Source organism: Dendropsophus ebraccatus, chromosome 14, assembly GCF_027789765.1.
Source record: "Dendropsophus ebraccatus isolate aDenEbr1 chromosome 14, aDenEbr1.pat, whole genome shotgun sequence".
Taxonomy (NCBI): Eukaryota; Metazoa; Chordata; class Amphibia; order Anura; family Hylidae; genus Dendropsophus; species Dendropsophus ebraccatus.
In genome coordinates, this window is record NC_091467.1 from 43,907,981 (window position 1) to 43,923,686 (window position 15,706).

General features: G+C 41.4%; 1 protein-coding gene across 2 annotated transcripts in view; it reads right to left on the bottom strand.

The window, feature by feature from the left end:
* GCGR (glucagon receptor) overlaps positions 1 to 13,865 on the bottom strand; it is a 48,048-nt gene extending 34,183 nt beyond the window's left edge. For both annotated transcript variants that reach the window (XM_069951965.1, XM_069951963.1), the window contains exon 1: positions 13,665 to 13,865. The gene's annotated coding sequence lies outside the window, so the exon portion shown is untranslated. The remainder of the gene's footprint in view (positions 1 to 13,664) is intronic.
* Positions 13,866 to 15,706: the final 1,841 nt, after the last annotated feature.

The window sequence follows — 15,706 nt, forward strand, 5'->3', positions numbered from 1 at the left end:
GTGTCGGCGCTCAGGGTGAGAGGCAGACATCTCTGCCACTCGCTCTGCAGCGCTGCATCTGATTGTGGTAAGGACTCAGGAGTACGAACTAATTACATTCTGGTCTGGGTTCCTGGTCCTGTATTTAAAGAGCCAGCGGTCATTTCTTGATCGCTGGCTATTCGGTTTCATACCCTGGTCCCAGCTCCCCCTGTCTATTCCTGCGATCCCCGTCCTACCTCCCTCTGCTCGTCCGACTTTGTTACCTGACCTCTGGCTTGACTTTTTGACTATTCTGTATTATGCTGCCCATTTGGTTCTGACCTTGCTTGTTTGACTATCCATTATTATTTTTGTCTGTCTGTCTTGTTCTGTGTGCATGTATCTAGTACAGCGAACGTCTTTGTGGTTGTCCATGGCCACCTAGAGCCGTTTGAGGCAAGTAGGTAGGGACAGTTGGTGGATTTAGCATCAGGGCTCACTGTTGTGTCTTGTCTCTGCGTCCTCTGTCCTGACAGATGTGGTGGGAACTCTATAGTAATCCCTAGTTTTAATAAAAGCTGTGCCTTACAACACATTTCGGTTTCCAATATTTTTATGGATCCTCTACAATTTTGTAGTCAGTCACAAGTTCTATTATTTTCAGGTTTTGTTGATCCAGAATAAAGCAAACACAAAACCATTTTAAGATATGTGCTAAGCCAACGTGCAGCAAGGTTAAAGGGGTACTCCGGGCAAAATGTATTTTTTTATATTTTATTACATATGGAAAGTTATACAAATCACTAATATACACTATTTATGGGAAATGCACATAAAGTGATATTTCCCCCAATGGGACCAGGTGGTGGGGTGAGTGCTCCTGTACAGGACCGGGTGGCGGGGTACGGAGCCGCAGGGGGTCATAGAGGATAGGAGGGCACAGGCAGTTTGGGGGCAAATAGAAAGAAAGTTTTCAGTGCTAAATCTGACTTCATATTAGCACAATTTTATAGAAATATTCTGCCTGCAGCATTGTTTCAGTACCAGGTAAATGATGCTGGCAAAAATTTGTTGTAGCTGACGTATTTAATGACAGTGATTAAATGTTTTGCTACGTTTCTGGGCTGCGGAGATGGTGGGAGGTACAAAATTCAGCGATTCTTTGAGGATGAACAAACAGTAAGTGATAGTAAACAACAGATGGTGCAAAACGTAACAACGTTACAGCTAGAAAACAAGGCTGAGCAAACTGTGATCATCCATGCAGCGACGTATGCTTGTCTAATAACAGGCAGACATGCTTTCCGTGGCTGAATATAGAATTACAATTACAGTTAATAGAGGGGACTCTCTGCTCAAGAATCTCATTTTCAGGTTGAAGAATGGTTACAAATGGTCTCATGCTCTGAAGGACCTGCTCTGTTATGCATTAGGCAGGGTAAAGAATGGTTTTAAAGAGTGTCTCTCGGCCTGGAGGACCTGCTCTGTCCTCCATAGACAGACATTCCATTGATCTGAATAGACATTGTGTAATACTTAGCTTCTCCTGTGGAGGCACTGCAGGAAATTAATACAGTTACTGTAATGCATAAATAAACAAACAAACACATTTTTGGTCACTTCAAATATCAGAAAAAAATGAATAAAAAAGTGATCAGAAAGTCACGTTTACGCAAAAATTATGCCAAAAGGCAGAGTGCAAAAAATGAGTCCTCCACAAAGTTCCATAGATAAAAAAAATATAAAGTTATACGGGTCAAAATAGGGAAATTCAAAGCAGAATTTTGTTTTATTTTTTGAAAGCAGTAAACATAGTAAACAAGTAAAAACTTGTATGCAGTTCAATATTAGGTCAAGAAAATAGGAAGTTCACAATGTATATGCACACAATGTGGTTTTCACTTGGCCTCTATCACAAGTTATCACATGCTATAATCATTCGTAGAAGTAGAACATTTTTTTTCTCCAGAAACATTTATTGCAAAAATAATACATAATAGATCGTAATTAAAGAGGTACTACGGAGAAATGTTTCTTTTTTTCCCCCTTCAAATCAGCTGGTGATGTCCTACAGGAAGTGGCATTTTCTTTCAACATGGTGCTCTCTGCTGCCACCTCTGTCCCTAACAGGAACTGTCCAGAGCAGTAGCAAATTCCCATAAAAAACCTCTCCTGCTCTGGACAGTTCCTGCCACGGACAGAGGTGGCAGCAGAGAGCACCATGTCTGCTGGGAAAAAGGACATGGACATATGCTCCTCTATGCTCGGCCAGGTAACGGTGGGGAAGCTTAATATGTCAAGACCAAGGAACAGCGGCAGTTCCTCACTGTAAACTAGGAGCCATAGCATTACTAATAAAGTACACCTCTAGATATAGAGGATTTCCCCTTGTTATAGATCATACAGATCATATGAGAGATATTTGTAGTGGCCCAACATATTTAGTAGTTATTAGGTCACTCCTTTTTTTAAGCTAAATAGTACTGTAGTCCTCAATTCCATTTATTGCTCATTTTAGAACCCACACTATCTCTATGGGGGAGATTTATCAAACTGTGTAAAACACAGGTGTCAGACTCAGGCCCTCCAGTTGTTACAAAACCACAATTCCCATCATGTCTGGACAGGCTGTCAAGGCATGATGGGAATTGTAGTTTTGTAATAACTGGAGGGCCTCAGTTTGACACCCCTGGTGTAAAATATAGACTGGTGCAAACTGCCCACAGCAACCAATCACAGCTCAGCTTTCAGCTCTAGTAAAATGGAAGAGGAGCTTGGTTGCTGGGGGCAGTTTACACCGGTCTATATTTTACACCCTTTAATAAATCACCCCCAATGGTTTTTTCTGCTTTTTTGCTGAAGACAAAAAAAAAACTGTATGTGATTTTTCCTCTTTGGCTCCCCCTCCTCCCTTAGGAGAAGGCTGATGTAAAAAAAAGTGCCTGGCTGGCTGTATCTGCAGCTTTGTAGCTTCTTTTTAATGCTGGGAAGGTTAATCTGAGACGAGTTGCCAATGAACCCACAAATGTCTTGGAAGGGAGGGAAAAAAAGGAGAGACAAAGAGAAAAGCTCACACACAGTTTTTTGTGTCTTCATCAGAAAGCAGCAGCTCAGAACTGGGAGAAGGAGACTGAATAGATAATAAGTATGGAATAAATTGTTAGTCTCACCATGGGCAGCAACATATGAAAAGTTATGTTTGAGCGGAATACCCCTTTAAAAGAGATCTTGTCCTTTGTGGTCAGCATTTACCATATAACCATAATGCTTGATAGACAAGTGTGTAGAAGAATGGCACAGGGCTAGATATTGCCTTAAACCATAAGGATTTGGACACTTGCCTTTATTATTATAATAGGTACTAAGGTTCCCAAACATCTTAAGCTTAGAGGACTGACCATGTGTAGGTCACAAGGAAGCCGCATGTAAATTGGTCACTTGTAAAGAAATCTTAAAAGACGTGGAGCATGGGAGAGAGGTGTGAACTAAACCGGATGTATTATAATCTGATTTGGGCGCTGGGTCTGTGTTTGAGCAGTACACATGTTCCACGCACCACATGGTAGAGCCTTAGCGTTTGCTTAAACAATAGACTTGTTCATTAGGCAGATTAAACCTTTTCACATTTCTATGCTTAATCCGGCTAGAGAGAAGATTTGACACACGTAATATTGTTCTTATCCACCCTTAGGGGTAGCATTCCAGAGCCAGCTCAAACCAGATTGCAACGCAGGCACCTCCAACCAGATAGGAGGCTTTAAATAGAAAGAGAAACTACTTCATAGAAAGTCTCCAACATTCAAGATAAGGTCATGGCGTAAGCCATCACCCTCCTAGGCGCACACAGGAAACATTGCTAATTGCTAAGTAATTGCTCAATATTTTTCAGCGTTAGATGTGACCTGTGACCTCTCCATAACTTGAGCTCCTTAACCCAAAACATGAAGCCAGGACACCTGTAGAGGAGCAGTATGAGTGACGATCCAAGTTCAGGAAACATTGCAAGCGGATTATGGAAGGAGGGACAGTCTCCTACTGCCAAGCCCCAAGTAGTGCCCCTGTCCATGGTCTTAAGCATGAACAATTACTTCCAATGATGGAAGAAGGTCAGAGGTTGATAACCAGCGGCAGAAAATCAACCATGGAGAACCGGTAAGGTCAAGTATGGATATTAAGTATGCTTAACTGAGTCCATTAAGACATCAATGAATAACCACATCCCCTGTCGTATCTATATAGAATTCTTGAGTGACTTACAGCAAGAAAATTATCGCAAGGGGTCAATTTTCTTGATAGGTAAAATGGTTTCCCACTTTGCTTTACTGCTGAAGGTTCCATTTGTAGCATTGACCACAGGTTATATACATTTCTAATTCACTGTATGCAACATTTTCCCTGCCGCCTTAGAGAAAACATATTGATTGTCTATATACATATACAGCTATATACGTATAATACCTTTTACCTACAATTTCTGCTGTTCCTTGCATCTATAAAAATTACAAGAGGTATTAAAGTGAATCTGTCACCTAAGAAAATGCATTGTAAACCACTGGTAGCTACATACATTGCAATAAAAGGGTATACAGTATCTGTGAAATCTGTCTTTGTGACTTTTACGGCCCTTTCAAGGGACAGAGTGTCCGAGAGTTTTCAGTGTTCTAGGGCCGCAACATGTTTGTACTGGTAATTCCTACCCTCCTGTTCATTGCAAACAGGACTTGGCTTACTGTGTCAATCCCTATGCTTACTACGTGCATGAACATTAGTGTAGGGTCCCATTGTAAAGAAGCTTGGCTAGCATATCAACAAGCGCTGAAGGGCATTAAAGACCCTAGATTGAGCCCTATAAAGGCTCTGCAAATAAGTTACTAGTGGTGCAGGGTTAGCCTGTGTAAAAGACCCCTTAGACTGGCACTATTGGACCACTGGTCCACTCCCTCTATGGGAAGTGGCGTTGCAGTGATGGTGGTTACCACCTAGCGATACACCACTTACCGTACGTTAGGGACACATAAGAAACAGGAACCTTTAGGGTATATTCACACTGAGCAAATTCTGGGGTGGAACTCGGTGAAACTCTCCGATGCAGAATCCCGTCTGCCTCAGAGTGAAAATGCTTCTCTATGGGAGGGCTTGGACACCTACTCGTGCTTCACTCTCCGCGTAAAGAATTGACATGTCAATTCTTTGCATGGAGAGCGGCGGGAGGAAAGGCAGAGTTCTGCTGCGGAATTCCACCACATTTGCTCAGTGTGAACATTCCCTAAAGCGGTCTGTAGGCTTATACTATTTGATCAAAATGTATACTAGCTCCTTACTAAGAATAGATTCGGTGGAGGCGTCTTTGCCAAAAGAAGTAAGATTAAATAAATTCTGTGAACTATTGTCGCCCATTATTAGCCTGCCTCTGCCCCACATAAAGGACCATATAAGACGTTGCTTCAATACAACCACATGGTTTTAGAACAGAATCTCATAGAGAATGACCTAAAATTATTTTAAGCCTGTGTTCACCCGCTTCACCCTCTAATTGCCACCAGGATCCGTAAGTCTCCCCCACCCCATCAATGTTTTTAGTTGCAGTTCAGTGCAGTGGACCTCATAACTAATTAATGTTCTGGAAAGATCTTCTTATTTTTCCTTGCCTATCATACTTGGAAGCATCTAAGTCCTCCATCAACAGAAAGAATCTCCGCTCAGCTATTCAGCGGCCGAGGCGGGACTCCGCTACGACTGAATGGCTGAGCTGCCTTGAGACGCAGCTTAGACTAGGAATCAGCTGCGGGACAGGAAAACGGGGCGGCGCAATCCGGGACCCAGTGCTGGAACCGGGGAGGTAAATGACTAGCAGTGTCTATATCCACCCCCTCCCCGACCATACACTGAAAATACACATAGCCCACAGTACCTCTTTAACTTTAATGCAAAGGACGGCTTCATCGAACAATGGCCGTTGTTTGCTACATTGTGTGCACGAATGGACGTTGTTTGCAGTTAACGCAATGGAAAACATCAATGTTAGAAAACAACGGCTGCTGTTTCACCTGACAAGAACGGCCATTGTTTTACGAAAAAGTCAGTTGTGTGAACACAATAATGATAACCACCAAGATTCACCATGATTGTTCAGCTATGAAAACTTATGGCCTATTCTCCAGAACTCTTCTACCTTCTCTCTCCCCCCCCCCATGATGTTATAGTAAGATAAATATATTTAGTAAAACCAGTAAAAACAAGTTTGAACAAAAATGTATACTAGCTTAGATGGTAGTTCTTATTTTTCAGAGAAGCAATGAATCAATGCATAGCAGGTACATGTGCTGCAATGTCTTTCTTCTCGTCATAGAGTTATCTCTGAAGGTGTGATGTTCTTCTGACTTTCATTGTCTCAATGTTGTGTAACTTATCATGGCCAACCAGTAAACTGAGAGCTCCAAGTAGTGTGCAGAGCAACCTTGGGGTTATAAGGAGGGGGTAGAAGGTTATCTTTTCTGATTAGTTTATGATGGTTTCAACGGCTGATCATTGTCTCTATTACACGAAATGATAATCGTACAATTATTGCTCCATGTAATAGGGCCCTGAGGATAGATATATGTTTATCCCAGGCATGTTTAAATTCTGTTATTGTACATTTACCTACCACCTCTGCTGGAAATTTGTTCCAAGCATCTACTACTCTTTCAGTAAAATAATATTTTCTCACGTTGCTTGTGATCTTTCCCCCAACTAACCTCTCACTGTGTCCTCTTGTTCTTGAATTCAGTTTAAAAAAACAAACAAAAAAAAAAACACTCCCCTCTTGAATCCTATTTAGTCCTTTAACATATTTAACGATTTCAATCATGTCCCCCATTTCCCTTCTTTCCTCCAGATTATACAGATTCAAATCCTTAAGTCTTTCCTGATATGGTTTATGCCTCACACCCTCCACCATTTTTGTAACCCGTCTTTGGACCCGTTCTATTTTATCAATATCCTTTTGTAGGTGAGGTCTCCAGAACTGGACACAGTCTTCCAGATGTGATCTCACCAGAGCTCTATACAGCGGGATCACAATCTCCCTCTTCCTACTGGTTATACCTCTAGCTATACAGCCCAGCATGCAATTTGCTTTCCCCACCGCCTGGTTGCACTGGTGACTCATTTTAAGGCTGGAAAAGAGTCAAAAAGGCGTTCCTGAACTCCTGAAGTGCAGCAAGCTGACACCTCCCTCTCTCGTACCTGATGCCGATGGAGACTGAGCTTCCAGGTGTCAATCAAGGGGGGGGGGGACACATTACAGCTTACAGCTATTCAGGAGCTTGGGAAAGCCTCTCTGACCCTTGAACTAGAGAATAAAAGTATTTCTACTTGTTTTACCAGCTATCTAGCAGTGTCAGCATTTTGGAACATGAATTACAGCTGATAAATTACCAAAGAAATTGTAAACTTGTGCAGGAAAACCACATAGATAAATAGTTATGCATAACGTAAACCACTTCATCTACGCCTTGTTTGTGTCGACTGAAAGGTCATTTCACCACAATTTGTGACATGCTATTCAGACACACACCATTAATGCACACACTACATCATTCGCATGAAGGTTTTCTTGCAACTTTTCCTGCACTTGTGGTCTTAGGTTTGACTGGAATTGTTTTTATCTAAAACTATGAAAAAAGAAAGACCAGTGCTGCAGATTTGTGCAAAAATATTAGGATTTTTCACTGGCGTGTGAGATGGAAAAACGTATGTACTTATGTGCATCCATTTTGATCCATTTTTACATTACAAATTAATAAATAAAAACGGATCCTTTCTTTTAACGGACACAAAAAGGAGGTTGACTTCGTTTTTGTGTACGTTAAAAAAAACACATCCGTTTTGATTCGTTTTTTTATAATGGGAGTCAATGGAATAACGGATCAAAACGGATGCACAAATGCATACCTTTTTTTTATCCTTTTTTGCAAAAACAGATGACTAAAAAACTGATTGCAAAAACGTAGTGTGAACGCAGCTTTACTTGCCTAGTTAGCGGAAAAGGGACTCCGCAGTGCCCCAGTGTAGACTTCCCTCTTGCGCCTCTTGATAAATCCAGCAGAAAATGCGGGAGGGGGATTTCAGATTACAGCAGCATATGAAATGCAGCTCCTGATAAATACAGCAGAGAAGGGGGGGGGGGTTAGATTACAGTGGCATATGAAATGCAGCCCCTGATTAATCCGCCAGAGAATGTGGGGGGGGGGATTTCAGGCTACTACAGCAGCATATGAAATGCACATCTTGATAAATCCAGCAGAGAATATTGTGTGTGTGTGTGGGGGGGAGGTCAGAGTCCAGCTCCTGATAAATCTGACAAAGAATAGGGGGGGGGAGGATTTCACATTACAGCAGCATATGAAATGCAGCGCTTAAAAAATCCCCCCCTGACGGAACTTTTGAAGAATTTTTTTAAACTTGAGAGTGAGAAGTTACCTTGTACCTGTGTTTAGACTGTGTCTGACCACCTTCTTACCTAAAGTGTCAAGTTACCTGTCCTAATAGGGTGATACAAGTCCCAGCTGTGGTTACCTGGGTGAAGCTAAGCCTTCCCCAGTGTCACCTGCACTGCAAGATAGAATAAGTAGACCTGCTGGTATCTTTTGTTCTATCCAGGCTGGTTCCTCTTGTAGCTTAGAATTCTGCTCTGCACTTTTAAGAGTGGTTCTCGGCGTGGGCTGAGATGATCCCTGACTTTTCTCCCTCTTTGGAGTGTCTAGCACTGCATAGTAGCTTTAGTAGAAAGATTGAAGAAACTGAGTCTCTGGCTGAACTAGACTGACCTAAAATTCCTGTCCACACAGGGCTAACTAGCTATTTCCCCAGGAGTGTGTGTGTGTGTGTGTGTGTGGAGAGCAGAGATAGGTAGGAAAAGAGAGAGTATCTCCTATAGGTCAGCACAGACCACATGGTACAATAATACCAGTAACCCTTTGGTAATTATAGCTGTGCAATAGATAATAACTCACATACAAAACACTGTCACCTAGTGGTGAAACTATAGAATGCTACCTTTATCACCATTTAACTAAAGAGAGAACTTTGCGACAGGTGCCTAGAGCACTTAACTGTGGGATACCACATAAACACAGCCTTAATTTGGCAATAGCTGCATTGTTCTATAGCCAAACAGCAGTTTATAATCCCAGCAGTACTGATTATATTGCTTGTAGCTGAAGTTACTCCACTGGGGCCACGCGTCAGCTTTGTTGCAGTCACTGTGTGATAACCGAACCAACATATTCCACAACACAGTACAGGGATTGCCACCATTAACATGAATCTTTGACTCATCCCTTTCTCTATCTTTTTATCCTCTGTCAGGTCGATTCCTATTTCAACCACACACTAGTTAATTATTATCAGTGTGAGAGAATTTTTTATGTTGCTGCTTGGGCTGCAGCAAAGAGGTATACTTACCTGACACGCTCCCCGTCGCTGGTGGTCCCTGTCACAGTCTTCTTCTAATTCTAATGATATTTTGTGTGGACAGAAAATGACAATTCTCATTTCCTGTCTGCACAGAACGTCACAGGAGCTGGTAAAGAAGTAAACCAAAGCAGGGACCAGGCACGGGCCACTTGTGTGGGTGTGCGGGGCGAGGTTGGTAAGTATGCCTGTTTGCTATTTTCCCTGCAGCCCTGGCCACATTTTAAAACAAAACATCTTTATAGACAGGATCTGAAAAAGGGTATTCCCATCTCAACTAACATAGTTAATTGTGTAGGGCAGTAGGGAACTAGTTATGCAAATACATTTAATTTGCAAACTTGCCTCTCTGCCACCCATTGTTGACAGTCCATTGTCTGGGTTACCAACCACCACTCTCCTCTAAAAGCAGTGATCTGGATGGTATGTATAGCTATATTACACCTATTTATATTATACATCATGTATACACTATTGGGGACAGTTATGAGATGGCAAAACTCGCATTTTCTGGCTCATAGGGGCCAGATGCAAATAAGCTTCTGCGTGTGTCATTTTTCCACACTATATTGATATACACCAACCAGACCACTGCTTTTAGAGCAGAGTGGTGGTCAGTAGCCTCGACAACGAGCTGTCAACAATGGAAAAGGAAAGAGTGAACATATCAGGTGAAGGAGGAAAGTTTGCTAAATTAATGTATCTGCATACATATTTAACCTGATGAGTCCTGCAAGTATAACAATGTTAGTTGAGATGAGAATACCCCTTTGTAGTTATATGTGGGTTACTTTTTAATGTAATTAGTTCTAATTTTATATTAGTACCATTTTGGGGTATATATGTATAATAGGTTGACAAAGCCATATTTTTCTATTACATTTTTGTTCATAAAAAATTAAGTTTATATTTATTTTATTATACGTATTAGTTTTTTTTGTCAATCTTGGGAACTTGAAGTAATGATCTCTTGGTAGCTTACATCAATATATTGTCAATCTATTAGACTTCAGGCATTTGCTAGGGCCCCTACATCCCTTGATAACTTGCCTTTTCCCCCACGATTGTGCTGCAGGTCTCCAGTCAGCAAACACATGAAACCCCCTCCGTTTTTAACCTCTTTGATCTACAGTCATAATTGGCTACCACTGTACTATCTAAGGGGGTCAGTAATAAAGATTTGATAGGACATACATGTACGTTATAGAGTGTTAAGGGGTAAAGGTGATAGAGAAACAGAGAACAAGGAGCCACCCAAGGAAACAAATTACAAAGCAAGAATACACAAAACTCCATTTAGATGTTGCTTATGGTCAACAAGGACAAACCCTGTGCTGTAAAATCCCTAAGCGAAGCGAATGTCCCCCAATAGCTTGGTATTATCAGAGCACCTGATGGATATTTTCCATCCATACATCGTATACAGTCAACCACCTTTATACCATTGCATTTTAGCCCTTTGGTCACCATCTCCCACTGCTACATTAGTGGAATACATCTGTACCACATAGTGTTCCTAAAAATGATTTGCAAATTGATTTTAGGGGTCTTTGGTTTACACCCTGGGGACCCCAGGATTTCTGACACATCATAAATGGGTAACACAGCTTCAGGCACCTTGATATCTATACAAGAAATTGGTCTCATTGCCCCCATGTTGATCATCCTCTTCAGCACTTTGATTATATAGAATTCCATGCTGAGAGAACATCACACATGAAATTGAAGAAACTTGATTGAGAAGCAAGCACTACTGAAACCGGTATCATACAAATGTGCCGAGCATGCTTAGTTCTCCTTATAAATCCATACAACTCACTCAATTTTACTGCAAAAATTCAACTATTTAAAAAATGCACAAGCCCTGTGAAATATTCTCAATAGACTCTCTGAGGATTTGCAGAACATTCAATATATTTCCACAAAAGTAGCAACAACAAAAAAAGTGTCAGATTAGCATAGTCCAGATTATAGAACCTACTCTTTATAGCCTAGCCTAGTGCAGAACATGAATGGCTGAAGAATGACCAAATCATTGGGGGAGATTTATCAAAGGGTGTAAAATTTAGACTGGTGCAAACTGCCCACAGCAACCAATCACAGCTCCTCTTTCCTTTCAGCACTGCCTAAAGCTGAGCTGTGATTGGTTGCTGTGGGTAGTTTGCACCAGTCTAAATTTTACACCCTTTGATAAATCTCCCCCATAGTGTCTATATTGTGTCATGCTCCGTCCCATCAGACTCTCCACTAGGCATAATACCATAAATCAGCCTGAAGTGTTCCTTTAATATAAGAACCTAATCTCGCTCCTCTTTTTTATCTTCTTGGTTTAGTTTATAGTCTGTCCACATCATTTTTGCATTGCTAACCTATGTGATTATTGGATTGTGTCTAATTCTACAACCATGAAGCAGTCACACTTTTCCGGTCCTAAATATATATATTTTACCCACTGGTCTATTACTTAAAGCCTACATTAGCCTTACTTATATAGCATGGAATGATGATTCCACAGAAAGATATCCTGAAACATTAGGCGCTCGGATCAGGCTTTATTTTCCAGCAATGTTCGCGTTGCTAAATGCTCTGCTAGTTTCCTGTGAAATTTGCTTTTCACATGCAATCTACACAATGTTATGCTTATTTTTTATATTATACAGAACATTTCCAATTTTCACTACTTGTTTTGCCAAGACTTTGATAGCCCAAACCGGCACCCCCTAGTGGTCACATATTCCAGTAAACTAATAAAATGCCTGTGTTTAGATGGTTTATTACTAGGAAGATACTTTTAACGAAAAGCTACAGCAGTGTTTCCCAGCCGGACGCTCTTTAGCTCCCAGCATGCAGTTGTTAGGGCATGTTGGACATTGCAGTTCGAAAGCTACACTAACCTAATGACTCCCAAATTGCTGATAGCAGAGAGGGCTCACACCTTTACATTCATTCATCTCTTTTCCTTACATTGACTTTGAAGGTATGACATGAACTGTCTCTGAGCTTAGATGTGGGACATTATGTCATCTATATTACATACACAATGTCTCCCTCTAAACCATCCTCCGTAACTTGTAGAAATTGTTGTTCTGCACATCTACTTTCAAGCAATGTAAATTTTTACCGCCCCATCCCCAGTAACTCCCATGTATGTATATTTGCACACACCTGGTATATCCCAGCTTCTACCCACACTACTTTTAGAGTCATTGGGTGATCAGTAACTTGTAGCTCATTGCACAATTCAGGAAATACACCACTAACAAGAAGCATTATAAATTAACAAAGTCCAAACAAGCGCCTGCAGCAAACAAGTAGCTGCCAGTTCCGGAGCAGCAGACTTGGAATGCTTAGAGGGGGTTTGGAATGAGTTGACCAAGAGCTGAAGCAAGTCACAAACTCTGGGATATATGAAAAAACCCTTATAGCCAGTGTGAATCCACACAATTATTATTTCTATTGGGGCAGCGGACATCAAAACTACTAAATCTACTAAAATAATAGAATATACCTTGACTTAAAATATCATACAACAAGATCCCGACATTGGTGTGATAAATCTGTTCATCTTGGTAGAATGGGACTTCAAGTTCAATAATATATACAACTACTATCCGGAGCCAGACACCCCAAATGCCATAGCGATTATGGGATCAGCCTAGTGAGGGTCCCCTAGCAGTACACAGCCATTCTCTAGTAAACCTCCTGTCTCTTGTTCCTCATCAGTCATTGATCTGCACAGTAGCTGCTTCCCACACAGGAATACGTGACTTTTCACCCAAAATCCCATTGGGAAAACTTCAGATACACAAATCTGTGGGAAGAATAGATGGCGCGCATACACACGACTAAAGTCAGTCCCCCCATTAATACTGCTCTAAAATCGGGGGGGGGGGGGGGGCAAACATTGCTACAATTCCTATAAATAAGAGGATAAAGATGATCGACCACTATATAAACCTTAACCCTCAGTTGAACAGAACATAGCTGGGAATTGTAGTTTCACAGCAGCCATAGAGGAACACGTTACTAAAACTTATTATAAGGGATCTAGACGATACATCCTATAGAGTTTATAAGTTATAAGTATATAAGTATGAGTTACGCAGACCTATAAGTCTTCACTATAGTTACATCTCTCAGCTCCACTCATTCTATCGATTTCATGGATGCAAAGAGTTACTTAAGAGCAGAATAAAACTAAGCCCACGGTCCAATATAAAGACATAGATAAAGAAGGTTGCACTCACAAAGTTCTTGGTGCAGTTTGAAAGAAACACTTGTGGAATTCTACTGCCATGAGATTTCAGCAAGTCATCCCTCAGCATCCCTGAGCTCAGCCAGGTCCCATAGTGCATAGAAGGAGGCTTCTCTTCTCTTTCTCCTTCTTCTTCTTTTACACCCAGAGCAGGTTAGATGTCTCACCAGGAGCCGGTGCGTTTGCCAAAGTCTCTAACTTGACAGATGCAGTAAGCAGCCTGCCCAGTGGGTGGGGATACAACCTGTCACTTATACAGCTGAATCGCCAGAGGGAGCAGGCTCTGCTGCTGGGTCCTAAAATCACTGATTCAATAAGAAATGTATTGCAGTCAATGAACAGTTACAGTGTGACGCCCACATAAGCGTGAAATAATATGACCGTAAACAGTACACATCATAGTATTTATTGCTTAGAAGACTCCAGATGCCAGGGCGAGGGACAGACGGAGACTTTTTGTAGCCCTATAGGAGACTGAGACTTTTTGTAGCCCTATAGGTGACTGAGACCTTTTGTAGCCCTATAGAAGACTGAGCCTTTTTGTAGCCCTATAGGTGACTGAGACTTTTTGTAGCCCTATAGGAGACTGAGACCTTTTGTAGCCCTATAGGACACTGAGACTTTTTGTAGCCCTATAGGACACTGAGACTTTTTATAGCCCTATAGGTGACGGAGACTTTTTGTAGCCCTATAGGAGACTGAGACTTTTTATAGCCCTATAGGAGACTGAGACATTTTATAGCCCTATAGGTGACTGAGACTTTTTGTAGCCGTATAGGCGACTGAGACTTTTTGTAGCCCTTTAGGACACTAACACTTTTTGTAGCCCTTTAGGAGACTGAGACTTTTTGTAGCCCTATAGGACACTGAGACTTTTTGTAGCCCTTTAGGAGACTGAGACTTTTTATAGCCCTTTAGGACACTGAGACTTTTTGTAGCCCTTTGGGAGACTGAGACTTTTTGTAGCCCTATAGGTGACTGAGACTTTTTGTAGCCCTTTAGAAGACTGAAACTTTTTATAGCCCTATAGGACACTGAGACTTTTTGTAGCCCTATAGGAGACTGAGACTTTTTATAGCCCTATAGGTGACGGAGACTTTTTATAGCCCTATAGGTGACTGAGACTTTTTGTAGCCCTATAGGACACTGAGACTTTTTGTAGCCCTTTAGGACACTGAGACTTTTTGTAGCCCTATAGGTAACTGAGACCTTTTGTAGCTCTTTAGGAGACTGAGACTTTTTGTAGCCCTATAGGAGACTGAGACTTTTTATAGCCCTATAGGAGACTGAGACTTTTTATAGCCCTATAGGTGACTGAGACTTTTCGTAGCCCTTTAGGAGACTGAGACTTTTTGTAGCCCTTTAGGAGACTGAGACTTTTTGTAGCCCTATAGGACACTGAGACTTTTTGTAGCCCTATAGGTGACTGAGACTTTTTGTAGCCCTTTAGAAGACTGAAACTTTTTATAGCCCTATAGGACACTGAGACTTTTTGTAGCCCTATAGGAGACTGAGACTTTTTATAGCCCTATGGGTGACTGAGACTTTTTATAGCCCTATAGGTGACTGAGACTTTTTGTAGCCCTATAGGACACTGAGACTTTTTGTAGCCCTTTAGGAGACTGAGACTTTTTGTAGCCCTTTAGGAGACTGAGACTTTTTATAGCCCTATAGGTGACTGAGACTTTTTATAGCCCTATAGGAGACTGAGACTTTTTGTAGCCCTATAGGAGACTGAGACTTTTTGTAGCCCTATAGGACACTGAGACTTTTTGTAGCCCTATAGGTGACTGAGACTTTTTGTAGCCCTTTAGAAGACTGAAACTTTTTATAGCCCTATAGGACACTGAGACTTTTTGGAGCCCTATAAGAGACTGAGACTTTTTATAGCCCTATAGGTGACGGAGACTTTTTATAGCCCTATAGGTGACTGAGACTTTTTGTAGCCCTATAGGACACTGAGACTTTTTGTAGCCCTTTAGGAGACTGAGACTTTTTGGAGCCCTTTAGGAGACTGAGACTTTTTGTAGCCCT